This window comes from Ornithodoros turicata, chromosome 2 (genome assembly GCF_037126465.1).
Source record: "Ornithodoros turicata isolate Travis chromosome 2, ASM3712646v1, whole genome shotgun sequence".
NCBI lineage: Eukaryota > Metazoa > Arthropoda > Arachnida > Ixodida > Argasidae > Ornithodoros > Ornithodoros turicata.
Genome location: NC_088202.1, coordinates 124043789 through 124058531, shown reverse-complemented (window position 1 = coordinate 124058531; position 14743 = coordinate 124043789). Strand labels below are relative to the sequence as shown.

General features: G+C 49.6%; 1 pseudogene; it reads right to left on the bottom strand.

Annotated features, from left to right (window-relative positions):
* Nucleotides 1-618: 618 nt before the first annotated feature.
* Nucleotides 619-14743, bottom strand: part of LOC135385012 (uncharacterized) — a 30621-nt pseudogene continuing 16496 nt past the window's right edge.

The window sequence follows — 14743 nt, the reverse complement described above, 5'->3', positions numbered from 1 at the left end:
AGAAGCGAATATACATCGAGATATAAACTGCCAAATTTCGCTATGCAAATGAGCCGAAACCAGAACTATGGAATGCTCGAGCGCAGAAAGAGCGAAAGGCAATCCCGGTGAAAGAGCACGTGCTTTGGAGCGATGGAGCCGATTGGAGTAGGCGCTAATCTGAGACCGCTCTCCGACCCAGGTAAGGTGGACGAGGCTGAGTCGTTGCTGAGGTCGAAAAGCGCCTAGTTCTAGTTTCGGCTCATTTGCATAGCGAAATTTGACATTTTATATCTAAAAGTACGTTCGCTTCACAGGGTGTTTAATAAGGGCGGTGGATTTGAATAATGACTGGCTCCAATTCTGCCATCTCGCATACTCCAGATAACATTTAATTAATAAGGTAACGAATGAATTCTGGCTAATTTGTCGTCCAGCAGTTGCAAACGCTGTCCTACAGGATGTTCGGATGTTCCTGCTAAAACGGCATCTAAACCCGTATTCTACCTCAAGGTAGAGTGCCGTGAGCATCCAAGCGTCACATACTTTTGCATGAACTCTGTTGTGCTCTAGTTAGATTTGTGTGCCTTCAGAAAACGTACATGCAGGATCAAAAAAATATTTATAACGAACACAAAATACGTGCTTGATATTTTTTTACTATTCAGTTGACGGTAACCCTTATATATGTACAAGTCCCCAATCTTTAGGAGTAGTGTGAAATACAGATGCCGTCACGCGGTTCAGGTGGGTGCTCCTGTAGGAGGTCGTGTATAGAGACTCCCATATTGCGCCTTGCGGTTCAGGAATGCTGAAGCTGCAATGAACGCAAGCAAATCTGTCGCCTCAAGGACCACAACCTCAGTTCGGTGGAGAGTCGAGTGGACGAACTCCAAGAGTTACGTCTTTGGCGTTCAGAAGCCCAAATCCGTTGTAGAAGCTCAGTGGAACCTGTTCAGAACAAGAAACATAGGCTACGATTATCTTTCACAGTGCTATTTGAAGTATGATTTGGATCAGATTGTATGCTGAACAAAATTGACAGAACAGCATCGTTGCGTCTACAACAAACCAAGTTTGTCACATATGAGACCCGTAAGATTACCTGAGTTTCTGGTGTTCGGACAAATCTGGCGCAGTGGATGGCGTTCATAAGGCATAGTTTGACAGCGTGCAGGGCGAACCTCATACCAACGCAGTTCCTCGGGCCCGCACCGAATGGTAGATACGTGTAAGGGCGGATAGATGATAGGTTCTCGTCGCTGAATCTGAAAAACGCATAATTTCCCTATAGGATGACACCTATGCAAGCCATGGATGGATCATATACATCCATACCATGTGAGCACTCATGTGACCATCTGAATGCCTCACTCATACCTTTCAGGATCGAACTTCTCTGGCTCAGGGAAATACTGTGCGTCATGGTGCATGGCATAGACTGGTATGGCCACGACACATTCCTCAGGAACGACGATATTTGTACCATCAATTCTGTATGGCTCGGTTGTCGATCGTTCAAGCCTATAGAATAAAATTACTTGCTATTCTTTATGTTTTCAGTTACCCTAACTGATGTTCCAGCAACAAGTGCAGTTACTTCAGTGATAGTTGCTCGTTCACTGAGCTATATGTTTGTGTGTTTTTGAAAAAGTTCGCCAGCAATAGACTTAATAGCGGTGCGACAAGCTGTTTACGACAACAACCTCCTGTTTACATCATTACCACCATGGTGGTAATGATGTAAGCAGCTTGTCGTCATTGACCTCACTAATTGTCACCAGCGACAAGACTGTAGCGGTAATGTCACACATAATTATGTTTGTCTCCAAGGTATGCACAGTGCTCAATAGTTACGTCATCTCACAGTACGCTTAGGAATCCCCTTGAAAAACTCAAGGAGGTCATCTACATGCTCTTTGAACGAATGGAGGCTTCCTATTAAGTTGTAGAAAGACGTTAGCCTAATGTAGAATTATTGGCAACGTATTTTTTATTTTTTTTATCTAGCGCCGCCAATACTTTAGAGAAAAGTCTTGGATCACGACGCGCATCGCTTACATCATGAGGCGAACCATATACCCACGGGATTAGCTCCCAGCACACGTTCCCGGTTCGCTCTCAACTCCTCGAATCAGGTGCTCCTTCCAAAACGACGATTTACATTTAGGACATTTACATTCTGGTTTTATACGGCATCCAATATGCAATCTGTTAGTTGTTAGTGCCATTTCCCTGGGTCTGTCCCTTGTACATATCTCCCCAGACTCAGGGAAATGTACACCAGCTTGCATGCAGTTTTGTCTTTGCTTTGCGATCGTTTAATTCGCCTGCAGCATGCCTTCTTGTTGCTGCCGAACTGTTGTAATGCGTGCCAGGAGCGCATTGTTTATGAGGAGCATTCCAATTTATTGAGGTGACGCCCTGTGCACCCGTGAAGCAAAGGAAGCAAACATGAGGAAGCATCACACGTGATGGGTTCTAGTTGACGCACGAGGAGGTGTCGTCGATTAGCGTTGGCAGATTATGAAGAGTGCCCAATAGTCGATGGCACATTGCAGGATGTGCAGAGTATTGTGTTGCTGATGCCCAGTTACCGAAACGAAGTCGTAAAGGAGACGTTCGACCCCTGTTATGTCTTATTATGCTGAAGAAGGATAGTGTCCACTTCGTGGAGGAATGGGCACTGAGTGATGTCATGACGCCACTGTTCAGAAGCCAGGGCTGACATTTTGACTGAAAAATTGGATCTTCTGTCGCCTTTTGAAAGTATGAAGAACGGTGGGTCGTTGCAGTCATCAATTCCACTTCGTCGCCTCGTATTCCGATGTAGCCAGAGATCCACTGCAAAGCAAACTCGCCTTCTAGTGCCTTATGTGCACCTTTAGAATATCGACAACTACAGGTATAAAAGATCAAAAGACACACCCTCTCCTTGCACTGCAGTGCTGCTTTGGAGTCATGCATACTAGCCACAAATAGGTTTGCTATTCCAACACCTTCCTCAGGAATAGCGGCATGGCGTATAAGCTATACCTGGAGGTCGACGGGTGCGATACAATAGTCGGTACCCTCGACATATGGACTCGACATATGGACGTAAGGCCTTCTGTAAGGCCTTGTATGTAAGGCCTTCTGTTTCATGTACTTAATGAGCAACTTGTGCTACGATGATGCCAACAAAGGCAAGTCACCACCATGCACCTTTCTGTAAGGCACTCCGGAAGGACTTGATCAGTTGAGTAGGTCAACATACAACAGGGATACTATGCATATAAGTAAATTTAGAAACTATATGCGCACCTGACAGCAGGGGGAAATATCCTCATCGATTCGGAAATAACTGCATTCAGGTACTTCTGTTTCGATATCACATCAAAGGGTGGTCGGTTGTCCTGGAAATACACAAGATACCCGAATTAAATCGAACGTAGCAACCGAGTGCAATGAACCCACAATGAAAGTAACGATGCTGCACCTCTAAAAGTGCGGATAGAATTGAGCTCTCATAGCTTTAACACTGCTCTTATTGACGGATGCACGCGTTTACAGGATATGACTTTGGTGTGCATAATTACCTCAGAAGTAATGTGACCTCTGGTAGAAAACAACGAACAGACTACGCGTCCCCAAAAAGCTTTACGAAAGGTACCAAGCGACTTACGTGTTTGGCAAAGCACTCGTTCACCTCCTCCCTCAGTTTGTCTTGTATTTCTGGGTGCAAAGCCAATAGGTAAACAGTGAATGAAAGAACAGACGAAGTTGTGTCTTGGCCAGCGAGGAAGAACAGCACGCACTGTGCCATAGCTTCATCCTCTGTGACAGCTGACATGAAGGAAGACCCACAAACGAATACATTATAGGTTTCTGTCCGTCCGTATTGGCAGTACAACTTCATTTGTGCGAATGAAGAGCAAGACGCGAGATTCCGAGCGAGCACATACTTTTGTCTGAAGAAAACTGGACGGTCTTCTCATCGTCACCCAAGTTGTAAAGTTCGTCTTCACGGGTTTTTGTGTTTTCTATTGGGGCTGCAAGGTTCCCTTCTTGAGCATCCATCATTAGTTGCAGAAAATCTTCCTTGCGCTGTAAGAATGGCGAGGCAGTCATGGGTAATGCCAAGTGCACTGTGCAATTTAGTTCCCACAGCAAGCCAATCCAGAAACTCGAACAAGAAAAGTAGAATACAGGGTAACTCATGAGGCTAACGCCTTGAAATTAAATGAAAGTCAGTTCGCGGATAGGTGGCTTACATTGTCCTTTTCCTGCCTCTGTTTTATAATATTCACTGAAAGTGACTTGAAGAACTGGAACACATCCGAATTGAATGGTTTAATTTTCAGAAGTTTAAATAGTCCAGGAAACAGAACTGTAAGGAGAGTGAATAAAAAAAACATTTATGGGATGAGTAAACATCACAACAACAATTACAATTCGAAACTGGAACGTCACTTACATCAAGAGAAGAATTGGAGGTGACTTACAGAACAATATAAACCTCAGGTTCAGATCTTGTCCAAAGGCTTCTCTTGCCTTTGACACGAACGCGTTCGTCTGATCGGAATAAGAATCCAGGTTCGTTCCAAATGCACATCTTGCAATGGTGTCTAACGAAAAATTTCCGAAAAACCTAGAAAGTTTCGTAGTAGCTCAAAGCTAAATTCGTCAGCATGGCTCGTCGGCAATTAATATAAGATACTAACTGCTTTGCGTCAATATTATCGTTCTTCTCCGCTGCCTTTTGCAAATGCTCCCGCGTGACTCTTGCGCAGTCTTCAATGAGTGCGGTCATCTGTAACACAATATATGTATTCGAAGAAAGTAAGTTTTTGTAAATACTGGGACAGTCAGCATTGCATTGGTCATGGCTTTGAAACAGACGCGTACCCTTTTCAGCTTTCCAGTTGAGAAGGCAGGGCTCACTGCAGGACGAATTCTGCGCCATCGTTCCACTGAAACAATGCTCATCATGCTGTCCAATAAAGAGTCCTGGAAGGTCACGAGCTGTGGGAGATTAACAGAATGGAGCCGTGTGAGAAAGGGAAGCACTAAGGTGAGTAGCGTGTATTCTGAAGGTAAGCGCAAATTACGCGCATAAATAAATAGCGCCATTGATCACATTGTGCTGAAAAACTCCAACATACGCATATTTTGTCATCCTATATGCTAGGGAGACCCACTCCATCGAGCACTCTTATCGTCACCCATGGCTGGCTGCATTTGACCAACACATATAATTACAAGCCGTTCAATTTGACGCGTTTGGTTAATCTCCTTTTCTGCGCTAAAAGTGTTTCTTGTCGAATAAATACTTAATTATGCTGGTTTTGAGTCTGCCCTTTCGTGTGTCTGGTCCTCGTGTGTTCTGATGCTCAAGGAAAGGAAATGTCGCCTAGAAGTTAATTACTAACATGTTACTAACATTACTAACACGTTATTAACATGTTACTTTACTAAACATATACATTTTATATGCGAGTGTAACGTTACCCTTACCCTCCTGTTTGGAAGCGATGCAAAATCTTTCACCAGGACCTTCTTAATGATCTCGGGGTCGGCGACGAACAGTGTTGGCTTTCCACCTTCGTAGATTCTGTGGAGGTATATCGAAGATTTGTCGCCAACAGAAATCCAATGCACTTGGACATATATAGTGCTGAGGTCACTTGCACATCACGTACCCGAACACTTTTCCATATTTCTGATATCGTTCTTGGTCAAGTGCAAAAAACGTCTGCAAAGGAGATTCAAGAGTAATAGCGTCAATGTACATCACACAACCCATTTGTCGCACGGTAATACAATCTGCATGTGCGTGTTGCAGACTCGAGTTTCTCTGGAGTTGGTACTATGAAACTTACTGTGTAAAATAGCTTAAGAAATGGCCCGAAAATGAGAGCGAACGGCTCGTGTGTGAGGTTTTGGTTTTTCCAGTAGTTTCGGTGTCTCGCAGCATACCTGCACAGGAATTAAGATAGCTGTGTTCATATACGGTTACAGGAGCGAAACAGACAGTACAAAAAAGGAAACAGAACAGTAAAACTCGCCTAAGTGCTGAACTACCTTAGTTTTGTCTCATCCTGCACTTTCGATTTCGTCATAAGGAAATAATTCTATGGGGCAAAAACGATGCTGCAGTGCCAATAGGGGTCCCACGAGTGTAGACTGTCGAGATGTTGCCCCAAAACCGGCTATTCGCCTCTTGGAAGCTGTAACACCGAATCCTTCGCGGGATAAAGGTGACTACCAAACGATAATGAATGAAATGACATTTAGGACTATTAAAAACCCTGCTGAATTCATCGAGCCGTCTAGAATGCAAACAACGTGCAACGAGCCTATGGAATCGATAAAGATATTTTCCCTGGATTTTGCCTTGTGACTGTGTAATTAAACTTGAGAAAATACATCTAAAAATCGGCAAAAACTGAGAGGGCGTTGCGCGATCCTGCTGCAACGCCGTCGAGACGCGATGAGCTCGTAGCGGCCGGGGGGCGACGAAAATGAGCCACTATTGCTTCGCGCCAAGGCAACAACTGTAAGTCTTATCGACGCAGTCCTGGAGTGAGACAGCGGACTGAGAAGCTCCTCACTACATCCGGTCCTCAAGAGGGCTCTGCATCATCGTCAATCGGGACTCATTCAAAGAGAGACTACAGCACTTCTATATTTGGTTAGCCGGACGGCGGGCACCACAGTCCGGTACAGAATTCGGCCTTACTCCTCCCCAAACTTCCAGAGACTACCCACGAACCAATTCGAATCCACTGCTGGAAGTACGGTCCCTATTCCTCGAAGGACAAGCTAGGTGACCAAGCCCTACGCTATAGGCATTCACGATACGGCGTCTCATGGGGCCCACCAACCCACCTCGTACCGGTTGCAGCTCCACGCCCCGCCTAGGCCAGGGGTTCAGAAATCCAGCCCGCTCTACCTTCCGGCTTGGTCATCTCAATCAGCAGCCAATCACCCCCTGATGAACAGGTTGCACCGGCACCACCGATCTACCGGGGAACCCGCAGGGAGACCATAGTGATCCCTCTTGCCGGCCGCTATACGCATGCTCCGAGATGGTCCTCCCTGTCCCAGGGGTCTATTCTCACCGATCACGTACTGTTCTCCAACTCGATCGCCCTTCGCCGACACTGTTTCTCCTCTTCACTGGAACCCACCTGGATCAGAGCATATGTGTCCATGCCATCATGCTGCTGCATTCACTACCACAACTGCAAGCGGTGTGCCATGCCTTATCCCCGTGACGTCCTCAGTCACCTCTTGCACTGAATGTTGGCAGTTGAAAAAAAAGGCACCAGCAGTGGGGTTCGAACTCACGGCCTCTGACTGCCGGTCAGAAATGCTACCAACTTCGCCATGCTAGCTACCCTCTCTTCCCATATACCGCGCCACGCTAGAATCTTATATACTTGCCAGTCACTTCCACATTCACACAGACGAACACACTCATGACAGACGGCATCCTTCTCCCGTAGCGAAAGAGCTTCTTCCGAAAACGAAAGTATGCAACTAGACGTTGTGAGGCTTGTGTTGTCTCTGTCCTTCCATGTTTAATTGCCTCGTTCACTACAACGTCTCATTCTCCTCTCCGTGGTGTCGACGCAGACCTCAACCGCAAGCACCGGTCCTCGTATGGGGAGGGGGGGGGGGATACAACGGCCCGTGGACGATGGTGATGCGTACCAAGGCAGCAGCGAGTTCTATGCACACAGTCCCTGGAACGAAGCCACGGGCTACGAAAGCTCCCGAGCACATCCGGTGCTCCTGGACATACCGTCATCGTCGATTGACCCACGTAGAGGAGTACCACCATCTTTACAAGCTTTCACATACAATTGAAATTGAAAATGTTTGTTACAGATGGAGAAGCGGCGCTGACCGCAGACGCACGGGCCACCTAGAAGATGATTGGTCGGTTGTTGGCGAGCAGAGGTGGGCGTTTGTCCTCACGAGCCTCGCCCTCACCTCAATTTTCTGGGAGAAAAATTTTCCTCACCTCACCTCACCTCAAAAATGTTTTGAAATTTTTTCCTTATTTCACCTCAAAACTGTTTTGCAAATTTTTCCTCACCTCACCTCACCTCAAAAATTTTTTGAAATTTTTTTTCACCTCACCTCAAAAAATGGTTTGAAATTTTCCCTCACCTCACCTCCAAGGAGTTTTTGATACTTTTCCTCACCTCACCTCAATTTTCTCAAGCTATTTGTGTATTCGATGGGACGTTCGCAGGGATTGAAGAATCTTCATCAGTAAAGTCGCGTTGGCTTTGAGTGACTGCCAATGAACTCGTGAAATTGCTTAATCAATATAACGTTTTTTTTTTTAGGTGGCAGATTTTGCCTAATCAATCACAGAGAACGCTTCCTGGAATGATTGTTATTACACGTAACAGTTGCACGTATCACCGGTGAGAGAGGAGGACAGTCCCCGCCCAGGTGAGAGACGCAAGCTGCAAAAAGAAGGAAATATATCCCGTGTACGCGCGGAAAAAGTTTTCATAAAGTGCGCGTTCATAAAGTTTTCCTCACCTCACCTCACCTCAAAAATTTTAAAAAAAGATTTTCCTCACCTCATCTCAAACATCACCAGAAAAACTGGCCCTCACCTCACCTCAAATATCGTGAGGTGAGGAAACCCTCACCCTCGCACGCCCTCGTGAGGGTGCCCACCTCTGTTGGCGAGTTATTACGGAGAAGTTTGCCTGGCGGGTGGTGTAGCGGCATGTTCTTCACGGGGATTGTTCGTCCTGCGCCGATTTAGAGCCACTAAATAGGGAGCGGGGTAGCGACACTGAGCCACGCCGGCAAGCGAGCCCGCTATCTTGAGTCATGCGCGGCTGCGTCGCCTAGCAATGGGACGCCAATCTCCCCCTTCTCCGGTGTAGAACAACGCACAGTCGAGCCATATCGGAACCAAGGAAACCGGTTTTGGATGGAGGTGACGCAATATGGACGGCAAGTTCTTGTAAGGAGAAACCACGTGACACGCTCGGCCCAATCGCGGACACCGATCGGCGGATGCGGCGCGGAAAAGGAATGCAATACTCTGTACCCCTATTTAGTGGTTCTGACGTGCGCTTTCCTGCTCCGTAATTTTTCTGTCAATTCTTTCGCTTCTCTCTTTTTCTGTTCCTGCTTGATCTCATCCAGGCCTGGCTTTCAGCAGGCCCTGCCTCGCTGCAAGGCGCGGGACGGCCTGTGCATCTCCCCCGGGAATGGAGAGTGTTCGCAGCAACTGCAGCGGCGGTAGTGACACTGACTGTTCCAGTAGCAGCACGATCATCCTCCGAAAGCGACTAAGCGACAACGCCATGGTCACGTCTTCGGACGACGATGATGACCAACCGTTCGAGGAAGTCCGCAAAAGGGCGCGGAAGACCGCCCGTCTGAACTCGGCGCGGCTTGCCCCGCCTGAGGGAAGTACGGTGATCTTTGCTCCACGGGACCCGACTGTGAGCCTTGCCAGGCTGAATCACCTGAGGCTCTCCGAGTTCCTTACGTCTGAGCAACCGGGAAAAATTAAAGAAATACGACCGAACTATGCGAAGAACATCATCGCGGTGGAAGCCGTTTCCCCGCTTGCCAAAGGCTCTCTCTTGGGACTCGAGAGGATCTGCTCGATCCCTGTCCGTGCGTATGAACCGCGCCCGGCTGATTCGTGCTATGGCGTTATCACCGGTGTCGACACCTCACTGTCCGACGACCAGATAAGGCTGGCGATCCGGTCTGACGCCCCGGTCATTGCGGCGAGGCGAATAAAGAGGGATGCCGGTGCTGTGAGGCTCACATTCCTCGGGACTCTCAAGCCGCGAGAGATCAGTCTTCATCTCCTCACGATGAGAGTTAAGCACTACCTACCGTACGCACCGCAATGCCACAACTGCCTGAGACATGGGCATGTTGCTGCGTGCTGCCTCCGGAAGAAGGTCTGCGCAAACTGTGGAACGTCTCATGACGGTTCTACATGCCCGCAAGACGACCCCCTATGCGCGAATTGCCAGGGCAATCATCTAGCAACATCCACCGACTGCCCCAAGCGGAAACAGCAGCGGCGATTTGCAAGGGAGCGTTCGCGCTCCAATAGCAGTTACCAGGAGGCAAAGGTGAAGGTCCAGAAAGAGGAACGCCGCGAGCACCGCAGACGGCGGCGGCGGCGAAGACTGCAGTCACGACACCGTGCTGCCTCTAGCAATGAGGCTGGTGGGCCCCCTCCATTGAGCGACAGTGACTTCCCCCCCCCCCTGCCCCACCCTCGCGATGCTCTGCCAACGCATGTTGAGGCCAGTGGCGACCCGCTGCCGACCCACTCTCAGAAGGCCCGCCGGCCATCACCGATCCGAGCGAACGACGACCCTGGAGACATGCAGGTCGTGGTGATCAGGCTACTCTTCGCGGCATTAAAAGCCATCGTCGCCGCTTGTCCTGAGTGGAAGGCACTTGCTGAAATTAGATCCATCCTACAGCTCGAGAACGCCATCGCTCCCACCTTATTATCCGGCCCTAAGCGTAGCAGCCGCTAAGATCAGCTGGGCGCCCTTACCGCTCCGCCACTGGCAGCATGGCAGTGCAGTACCAAACGACAACGATTTTTCAGTGGAACGCGAGAAGCCTGCAGTCGAAGCTATCTGATTTCCGTCAATTTTCCTGGAGGCACAAATTCCCTCTCATGTGCATATCGGAGTGCGGAATCCGTGATGACTTCCGCCTCTCCAACTATATCACCTTCGCCTCCAAGCCCAGAGGTGCCAAGAGTCGAGCAGCTGTTCTTGTTAGGTCGGACACACCCTCTCTGAGCAGGGACATTGGGCTAACCGATGGAGGGGAATACGCCTGCTGCTCGGTTCGGATGGGCACTACCGACCTCACCGTTGTTTCTGTGTATCTGCCCCCAGCCGTCTCCTATGATGTGAACGACTTAGGGTGCATTCTAGACCGCCTCCCGCCTCCATATGTACTGTGTGGGGACTTTAACGCGCACCATGTCACCTGGGGTAGTACACGCTCTGACTCGCGAGGGGAACGCCTTGCAGCGCTGTTTGAAGAACGAGACCTCCATCTCCTTAACGACGGTTCTCCAACGTTTGTACCGTCGTCTTCTGTCTCGTCATGCCTGGACCTCACGGTTGTATCCGCCTCGATTGCCCGGCAGTTCACATGGCAAGTTGATGCTGACACGCTGGGGAGTGATCACTTGCCGCTGTTGATCAACATCCGTGGAGCTCCTGGGACCCAACTCAGGCGTACCGCCAGGTCGACGAACTGGCACCGTTATAGGGCTGCTGTTGAATCCGCCCTCACGGACTCCGTGCTCCAGCGCGCCAACCATCAAGACTTCTGCCGTGCTGTGGTCGGCGCCACGCGCGCTTGCACAAGCGTCGTTCGCCTCCCGACGAAGTTCGCGGCCGTTGATGCGGAGTACGCGCGCCTGCGTGCGACAAGCCGGAGAGCGGAAAGGCGCGCTCGTCGAACCCGCCTCCCTGATGACAAACGTGAAGCTCAACGGGTGCAGAAAGCCGTCGATAGGCACCTTCGCAAACTACCCAGGAACCACTGGAGAAGCTTTGCATCGTCGCTGTCGCCACGCACACCTCTCTCCCGAGTATGGGCGGTGATGAAGGGTCTAACCGAGCCGGTTACTCAGCGTGATCCGTTCCGGTCGCTATCCTTAGCCACAGGTCGTTCGGAGATGGAGCTTGCGGAAGACTATTGCAGTAGGCTGACCTCATCACCCACTGTCGACCTTACGTCAGCCTGCGATATCCCAGTTGTTCCTGATCCGCCAATGGAGCCTTCCTTAAGCCACCCATTCTCTTCCATGGAGCTAGAGTCGGCCTTAAGACAGTCACCAGTGCACACCTCTCCTGGGGCAGACCTAGTGACATACAAGACCCTTCGCAACCTACCCCTCCGCGGACGCCAGCTGCTCTTGCGGCTCATTAATGAGTCGTGGCGCGCCGGTGTTGTTCCCGCAGAATGGAAGTCGGCAATGGTGGTCCCCATTTTAAAACCTGGAAAATCGCCCCATGACATCGATTCCTTTCGGCCGATTGCACTCACCAGCTGCGTGGCGAAGACAATGGAGCGCATGGTACACTCGCGGCTAACCTGGTGCTTTGAAACTGTGAGGTACTTCCTCGAGGCCATGGCAGGGTTCAGACAAGGGAGGTCGTCCATCGACAACGTGATCGACCTGGTATCCAGTGTCCAAAAAGAACAGTCGGAAGCACGTTTTACTGTTGCCGTCTTTTTGGATGTCACGAAGGCGTATGATAGCGTTCTCCATAGTGCCGTTATTGCTACCCTGCAAGAGTCGGGAGTAGGAGCTCGAATGGTTTCTTGGGTCCGTGACTTTCTGTCCGGCCGGACGCTGTTCGTCCGTACTGCATCAGGAGATACGCCAGCTTTTCCCGTCTCCCGTGGAGTGCCACAAGGTAGTGTACTGAGTCCGCTGCTGTTCAATCTGATTATGGCATCACTCCCGGCGTGCCTCTCTGAGCATATCCGCATCACAATCTATGCCGACGACATCTGCATATGGACATCCGGAGTCCGACGGGACGCCATTCAACAACGCTTACAAGGCGCTCTCAACACCACCACGTCTACCTTGCCGACCGAGGACTCCGTGTATCCTCTAGCAGGACAGCCGCCATGGCGTTTACTCGGCGGCCCTTCACCAGCTACCCTCTCCATGTTGCCGGAACCCCGCTTCAATTTGTGACGCACTGCAAGTACCTTGGCGTGATTATTGACAGACAGCTCTCGTGGTCTAAGCACATAAAGAACCTCTCCGTCAAGACGAGCAGATCAGTGAACGTCCTACGCCGCATCTCCGGAGCGTCTTGGGGCCCCACCTGTCGCGATCTTCGCCAAATTCACAGCTCCCTCGTGCTAGGCTTCCTGCGGTACAGCATCCCAGTGCTGCACGGCCTGCGGACGACTCACGAGCGGGAACTCCTGAACATTCAGTCTCGCAGCCTTCGCGCATGCCTGGGCTTACCCAAGATAACGGAAACTTATTCGGTACTTGCAGAGGTACCTACAGGACACCCAACTGAGTGTTACGTTGTGAACTGAGAACCGTGGCCCTGGGCACTCGCCCCCACTGCAAAGAAACCGGCCGGTTTTTTTCTTCTTCTTTTTTTTTTTGCTCCACCAGGGCGTAGCAAGCCGACATAGGTCTGGCTGACCTCTCCTTGCGTGGACGCCACCTCCTGTTTATTAAACTTATATATACCCCCCCCCCCCTATTTAGTGACTCTAAACCGATTCTGTCGCTTCTGCCGTAAAAGAAGAAGAGAAAGGAAAACACCAAGACGGATGCCGGGCTTCGACCTCCGAGCCGAACTTCAGTCGGAGCAGCTCTACACCCAGGCGACTCTTTACCGAATGAGAAGATCAGCATCGCCAACATGTAAGACGCGGGAAGATACACTCCACGTGATCATCCCATGCCCCGCCTTCAAATAGCACCGAGAAAGGCTGGAAGCTGTCCTGAGCAAGCTCGACTCACGCCCCTTCAGTTTTTGTAAGCTGCTAGGTAAATGGCCATGCTCAAAATTGCAAAAGAAAGCGGAGAAAGCCCTCTTCGTTTTTCTTAAAGAAGCGTCATCGCAGACCGCTTCTAAACCTGGACTCAAAAACATGAGACCCAAAGCAAAAATGTCACGTGTCATTCACTCAAGAGTGACACATGCTAAAGACTTTTTTGTGGATATCACCTATACCACATACAAAAAATGGAGCTGCAGGCGACATATGAAGTCACCACATAGCTCCAGCAAACATCTCGTTAAAAGAAGAAGTCGGACCTGTTGACATCACCTCAAGAAGCATTTGACTAGCACCAGCGCCATTGGGATGAGAGGAGTCAGGACAACGTTGGTCTGGAGAACGAGGAATTATAGAGCCCGTGCACGTCAAAGGCATTTCGCGCATGTCGTATACAATCTGCCGCAACTGAAAACGAACAAATGCGGCATGCACTGTGCCTTTAAAGTACCATTCGCGACAGTCACGTTGCAAAGATAACACGTATGCAGGTTTCCAAAGCGTTGTTTACCCTACTTTGTTATTTCACATGCCAACCACGTCATTAAAACTCCACACCCACCAGAAGCTATTTTGCAGATATCGAAGTGTTCGTCCCTGTGCTGGTTACAGGTGGTTGCTGGGTGTGGGCCCACGCCTTCCCATTGAAATGCTCGTGCAACGACGAACGTTCATGAATGACAAACAGAAAATCAACCGAAGACGAACCAGTGGGAAACCACCTTTTATGGTACGTACACCTACGATGTTTTTGCCGTACTAGCTCACTTCACGCGATATTACGGCACACATCGCATAAATTTGCACCTGAATCACAATCTGTTGACAGCTGTTGTAGAATGCAGTTACAACACAAGGTAAATATGTTCTAAACCGGGTATGTTATCTCACATGTACACGAGGACGACGGTGTTGCGAATAAAGTCACCCATTCCGGCAGAGCGAAGAATCCGAGCAGCTGCATCGTCTCTCCACACACACACACCGTCAATGTCAAACTAATGGATCCCCCAAGGCTACCGTGGACAGCTAAGCACGAGGTGTTGTTGTGCATTTACCGCTGTGATGTAATACGCTCTTTCGGAGCGAAGCATTATTCGCTTTTTTTTTTCTTTTTAACTCTACGACTCTCCGAGGGGGGAGGGGGGGTGATGTTGAGGGAAAATGCGGTCAGCCTGCTCTGAAGTGGCGGCTCGAT